The sequence below is a fragment of the Aethalodelphis obliquidens genome, unplaced genomic scaffold (genome assembly GCF_003676395.1).
Source record: "Aethalodelphis obliquidens isolate GAN/ISIS:26980383/991018 unplaced genomic scaffold, ASM367639v1 scaffold50, whole genome shotgun sequence".
Lineage (NCBI taxonomy): Eukaryota > Metazoa > Chordata > Mammalia > Artiodactyla > Delphinidae > Aethalodelphis > Aethalodelphis obliquidens.
Window position 1 is genome coordinate 3,260,963 of NW_020837994.1, and position 5,931 is coordinate 3,266,893.

The following is a 5,931-nucleotide window of genomic DNA, read 5'->3' on the forward strand; positions in this document are numbered from 1 at the left end:
GCTCACCCCTCCCTGCTGGAAGTCTAGCCTCCTTCCAGGTGGACGTTCCCTCCATAGCACTTATCTCCATCTATCCGACAAACTGTATCCTTCATTTCGTTATCTGGTTACTGTCTGTCTTCCCTACTAGAATGTCAGCTCTGTGAGGGCAGGGATTTTGTCTGCTTGGCGCACTGCTCTACCCCAGCTCACAGAATAGTGCCTGTTACCTAGAAGCTTTTCACAAATATTGGTTGAGTGAGTGCATGACAAAATGAACGGTTAGCTCTTATTGCATTTAATTCTTCTCAGCAATAGTCAGGGGAGGGGTTATTATGCTTGTTTCATAGATGTGTCTTCATCCACCTCAGGTTGCTCTAACAAAATACCATAGATTGGGTGGCTTAAACAACGGGCATTTATTTCTCACAGTTCTGGAGGCTGGGAAGTCCAAGATCAAGGTGCTGGCTGATCCGTTCTTGGTGCAAGCCCTCTTCCCAGCTTGCAGACGGCTGCCATCTCACTGTGTGTTCACGTGACCTCGCTGTGAACTCGGCAGGAGAAAGAGAGAGAGAGAGAGAGAGAGAGAGAGAGAGAGAGATAACTGGTCTCTCTTCCTCTTCTTATAAAGGCACTAAGCCCGTTGTGAGGGCTCTACTCTCATGTCCTCATCTAACCCTAATTAACTCCCAAAGGCCCCACCCCCAAATACCATCACACTTGGGGGTAGGTTTTCAACATAGGAATTTTGGGGGGGGGGACACAAACCTCCAGTCTATAACAGATGGCAAGCTGAGGTCCAGAGAGGTCATCTGGGAGGGTCACTATTGTCCTTCTCAGCCCTTCCTGTCAGGGGAGCCTGGATTAGGGTCAAGGTGGGCATGAGGAAGCAGGGGCTAACTTACCAGGACGCCCGAAAGTTGAGTCAGCCTGTGAACCCAGCCTCTACATCTTCCTGCAGTAATGTAGCAGCTTCCACATTCCATGCCTTAGCCAAAATGCAAAAAGAAAGAAAAGAAAAAGGCAGTGCTATATTTTAAAATGGATTTAGCTTTGTGAGTTTCAACATGGGAGACTGCTGTCCATGACGTCATGGGCCCTGAGGCCCTGTGGGCATCGTTACTGACACTTCACGTGGTAGGCTGGGCCCTGGGTCCACACGTTCCTCTTGCCAGAGCTGTGTGAGCCCGAGGGCAGGCAGCGGCTCCATCTACAAGCCTGGGCCAGACCCGCTGAACCAGGATGGAGGCCGGATGGAGCCAGGCACTGGGCAGGCAGGGGACACACTCCAGTAACAGTCCAGTGCAGCTTCTCGCTCCGTGCCGTTCAGAGGTCTTTGAGGTCCACCTCTCGTGGTATCCGCGGCAGCCCTGGGACACACAGAGGGTCAACACTCTGCTCTGTGTCTTCCCGTGGGGGAGCAGAGTGCAGAGTGCTGTGCTGTCCTGTCCTGCTCTGTCACACAGCTGGGGAGTGCTGGCCTGGCCCATCGCTAGGGGAGCTCGAACCCTGCCCTCTGATTCTAAATGCTACGAGGAGAGGGCATGGTCCTTGCCCAAGAGCAGCCGACAGACTGAGACTGTGGGGAAACCGCTTGGTCAGGTCCAAGTCTTCATTTTACAGCAGAAGAAACTGAGAGGGCAGGGACTGGCCCAAGGTCACAGAGTCGATCTACAAGCCAGGCAGGCCTGGATACAGGCTCTGGATTCCTGGCTGGGAGTATTTCCGACTATATCTGCACTTAAACAGTTCCATTTGGGCGGAAGAGACACCAGGCCTTTCCAGAATCCGGTCTAAGGCTGGCTTCCAGGATCTGCTGTCAAGGCTTAGTCCTCAGGGAACAGCTGCTGGCAAAAGGAGGTGAGGTATTGATTATGGCTGGGGGTGGGGGAGTGCGGCTGAGCCCCGGTGGGAGAGAAGGGATGGGGAAGGGTGGTGGAAGTTTCTCCGAGAGACAAACCAAAGATATATTCATTTTTGCTTTTCCTTATCTGTAATTCTCTAATTTTTCTGCAGTTCTAGAATTCATTTTTCATATTTGAAAGTGAGAAACTATTTAGTTGGGAATGGTCTGGAAATCCAGGGTCGCCTCCTTCCTGACCGACTGTGTGAACTGGGGCGGTCCCCCACCTCTCTCTGGGCCGGTCTTGGAAATGCTGGGAATAAGGTTGCCCCATGAGAAGTAAATGAATCCAAAGGCTCCCTGGCTCAGGACACAGCTCTCCAGCCTGGTCATCAGAGCTCTTCACCTGTCCAAAGGAAGAACGCAGCAACCCAGGAGTGAGGCAGCCAGAGAAAAGCCAAGGTTCAGAGAAGCCCACTTTGGTCGTGTGCCCATCCATCCAGCACGGTCCAGAGGTAGGCGTTATCTGAAGGCTGCGCCCATCCCAGTCCCCACAGAGGGCATCTCGGCTCCGAGTGGAGACGGTTCGTCAGGCTTCACGCCAAGGTCTGCATGAACTGCTCGCTGCCCCAGCCCTCCTCGCTCTTTGCTTGGGTTCTAGGCCCACCAGGCAATGGCTCCCCAGAGACCTGGCTCCCAGGAGGGAAGGAGACCGGGGAGGGGACAAGAGTGTTCCTGTCAGTAGAAAGGGAGATGGCCTGGTGTCAGTTATAACAGTGTTGGGAGGAGGCAGCGATCTTGAGTGACATGGTTAGCGCCAGCTGCCCGACCTCTCTGGGTGTCTTGAGGAAGGTCAATGTCAGGACAGCCAGACGAGGGCCATACTCTGGGCTGGTCAATCACCTGGGACCTGTGTAGTGTTTAGAACACTGCCTGGTATAAAATAAGGAGTTAATAAAAATTGCTAAGTGAAAGTTAGCTGTGGCCTGTCTGGACGGCTGGGTGGAGTGGTGGGTCCACAAAGGGAAGGGTGCTTTGATCCCGGCCACCTGCCCAGCTGGAGGCCTTGTCTCTCTGAGGCTCGGCTCACACCATCTCTGCCACCCATGGGCACCTGGCTGAGTGTTCTGAAATGTGGGATCACTTTCTGGTCTTCCCATCCCAGCTCCCCTCTGATGTCCAGGCCACGGAGGGATCATGGCTCTCCAGTCTCTGAATTATGTCCCCACCCACCACCTGTCACTTACCTCCCACCAGCAGTGGGCTAAACCTCAGAGGCCGGGAATTCTAGGTCAGCCTGGGAGCCCGCAATGTCAGGGCTGGAAGGCCTTCAGTGTGCACCTTGTCTACCCCTCTTCCAATGGAGGCATGGGGAAACTGAGGCCCAAAGAGGGAAAGGACCCCCTCCCACCCCCATCTCCAGTTTGCATAGTCTGGGAGCCCGTGGCTGGGCTGGAGCTTGGCGCAAGCCCGGTGCTTTTTCCCAGCCTCCTCTGTTCTCCACAGGTCCCCAGAGGCCGCTCCGGAGACTATGCTCCCCCGCCTTCTGTGGCCACACCTCACCTGGTCTTCGTTTGCTCCATCCTCCATGGCTCTGTCTGGGATAATTCTCTCCAAGCGGGGTCAGCCCCCTGGGAGCAGGCAGCTAACGAGCTTCAGATGTCCAGGCCAAACTGCTCACGGAAGGCGGATGCTGAGATGCTCGCGCTGATTAAGGACACCGGCCAGTGGTGGTGGCTCAGAGAGGTCACCTCCTCTTCCCTTCACAGGGTACTTAACTCCCAACTTGGAAGCAGCAGGTGCCAGTGTTTCACCCCAGAAACCCTGGCCGGGGTGTCTGTTTCAAGGAAGTCTGGAAAAGGGCAGGGAGGCTGGAGGACAAAGGCATTTTGATTGTTGGGGAATTTATATCTTTTTCTTTCAAAGCTTTTCTGGGTCCAGAGCTGGTCTTTCCCCTGAGGTAGCAGCAGGGATGGGAAGGGAGGTGGGCAAGCTGCTTGTTGATGACCAGCTCTGTGCATGCTGCGGGCTGAGCACAAATGTCATCTTCTCCAACCCTCACAGGAACCCTGTAAGGTTAGGACTGTCATCATCCACTTTACAATGAGAAAAGGTGATCTAAAGATCAGAGAGGTGAGGCAATTTGTCCAAGGTCACACAGCCTCTGAATGGCCAAATGAGGTTTTCAGCTCACCTCTGGCAGAGTCTACACTCTTCCCTACAGCAAACTGAGATGTTTCCAGAAGACCAAGGTGGTATATTATGGTCTCAAAACTGCATGAATGGTGAGGACCTGTGGGCTGCACTGGGGTTCCAGATACTGAGGCTGCCTTTGCAGCTGACTCACTCCTCGATCTTGACAGGGCAGCAGATTTCATATTTACAAAATGGGGATCATCATCTCAAACTCAGGTGAGGTAATACTAATTGCCATCCATCATCACATCCTTAGCCACGCCTGGAACACATTCTGGGCACCAGACCCTCTGCTGGGGGCTTTCCGTTGGTTAACTGGTTAGAGCTTGGATTCTAGCTGTGTGACCCTGGGTGAGTTACTTTACCTCTCTGTGCCTTCATTTCCTCATCTGTGAAATGAGGATAGTATTAGTTCCTATCTTACAGAGTTGTGAAATGAAATTAGTTAATATTTGTAGAGGGTTTAGAAGAATGCCTGGCACAGAACACACAGCCAGCACGTGTGTTAGCTGATACTGAGCTCAATCTTGTGAGACGGGTGTTGAGATTTTCCCTGAAACACAGACGTAGAAACTGAGGTGAGGCAATGCAGTGATTCTCAAATTCAGTGTGCAACAGAATCACCTGGAAAGTTCATTAAAATGTGGAGGGCTGGGTCTAACCCCAGGGTCTCTGGTTCGGTAAGTCTGGGTTGGGACCCGAGGATGCATTTCTACCATGTTCCCAGGTGAGGCTGATACTGCTGCTCTCCCTCTCTGAGAACCAGTGCTCTAGCAGACCTGAGCATGGCCCCCGTCAGCTAGGACCTCAGTGCAGAGGCTCAAGAAATAATTCAGCGTGTGAGTGAGTGAGTGAGGATTACAGGGAGCCGTAAGGGTGTTGGACCAGGAGCCCCAGGGTTCAGGTCCTGAATTTGCTCCCATCTCCCTGCGGGACTTGACCAAATCATTTTCCCCTGCAGCCTTGGTTTCCTCCTCTGTGAAACAGGGGTACCAATAATCCTTCCTCACTGAGCTCTGTGAGGATGAAACAGGGCCTGGCACAACTCTGACGCCCACGGCAAAAGTGACAAGCGTGGTCTTGGACAGTGACAGGCTACTCACCGTGATCCTCACTGCTGTTCCTCTCCTCTCCCAGAACCGCAGGCTGCAGCTCATCTCTTTCACTTCTTTCTGAAACCAGAGTTGGGAAGACCGGGGCCACATTGTCCCCCAAGCCCCATGGCCCGCAGCAGAGGGCAGTGTGCTTGCTGTGGCCACAGGCTGCATGAAAGGGCCTGTGTTCTGGCCGCTCACCTCCCACTGTGTGCCCAGTGGTTTTCTATTTCAGTTGCTGTAAAAATATCACCTTTGATCTCAGCTTGTGGCTCTTAAAAAAAGAAGAAACCACCAACAGGCTGGTTTTTCATTCTCCCCGGCCCCGCCTCCGTCTCACCTCCAGCTCCGTGTGCTCCCCTCCATCCCCTCCCCGCTCATCCTCTCCTCTCTGGAGCCCCAGCACTCTGGCTGGGCAGAGCACCTTAGGAATCAGCTTATTGCTCTGCGTGCCTCCCCCGGTTCCCCCACGGGGCTGTGTGCCGAAGGAACAGGATAAATGAGGGTGGAGAAGACTGCCCTCTCCCCTCCTCCCTTCCCTTCTGTTCTGAGGACCAAGAATCTCCAAGATTCCCTGCTTCTCCAGCTGCTGTTGAGCGCATGGTATCAATCACATCCCTACATCTGTGAAGTCTCGAGTCTTCCCCAGAGCAGGGCGAGAATAGCTAGTGGGGCTGAAATATTTATATCACACCATCAACTCAGAGAGTCCGGTGAGCAGCCCAGATTTGTCTGGAGGAGTGGCCTTCAGACTTGACGGGTCTAATACCCCACCTCCTGGCTCAGCAGGTATGGAGACAACCCCCTACCCCCAAACAC

The 5,931-nt window shown here is 53.5% G+C and overlaps 1 long non-coding RNA gene across 1 annotated transcript in view; it reads right to left on the reverse strand.

Annotated features, from left to right (window-relative positions):
* Nucleotides 1–379: 379 nt before the first annotated feature.
* The window catches only part of LOC113607787 (uncharacterized), a 7,594-nt gene continuing 2,042 nt past the window's right edge, over nt 380–5,931 (reverse strand). The window contains exons 1-2 of the long non-coding RNA XR_003428070.1: nt 3,386–5,931; nt 380–967 (exon numbers count right to left, since the gene is read on the reverse strand). The exon at nt 3,386–5,931 is cut by the window's right edge and continues 2,042 nt beyond it. This is a non-coding gene — a long non-coding RNA (uncharacterized LOC113607787). The remainder of the gene's footprint in view (nt 968–3,385) is intronic.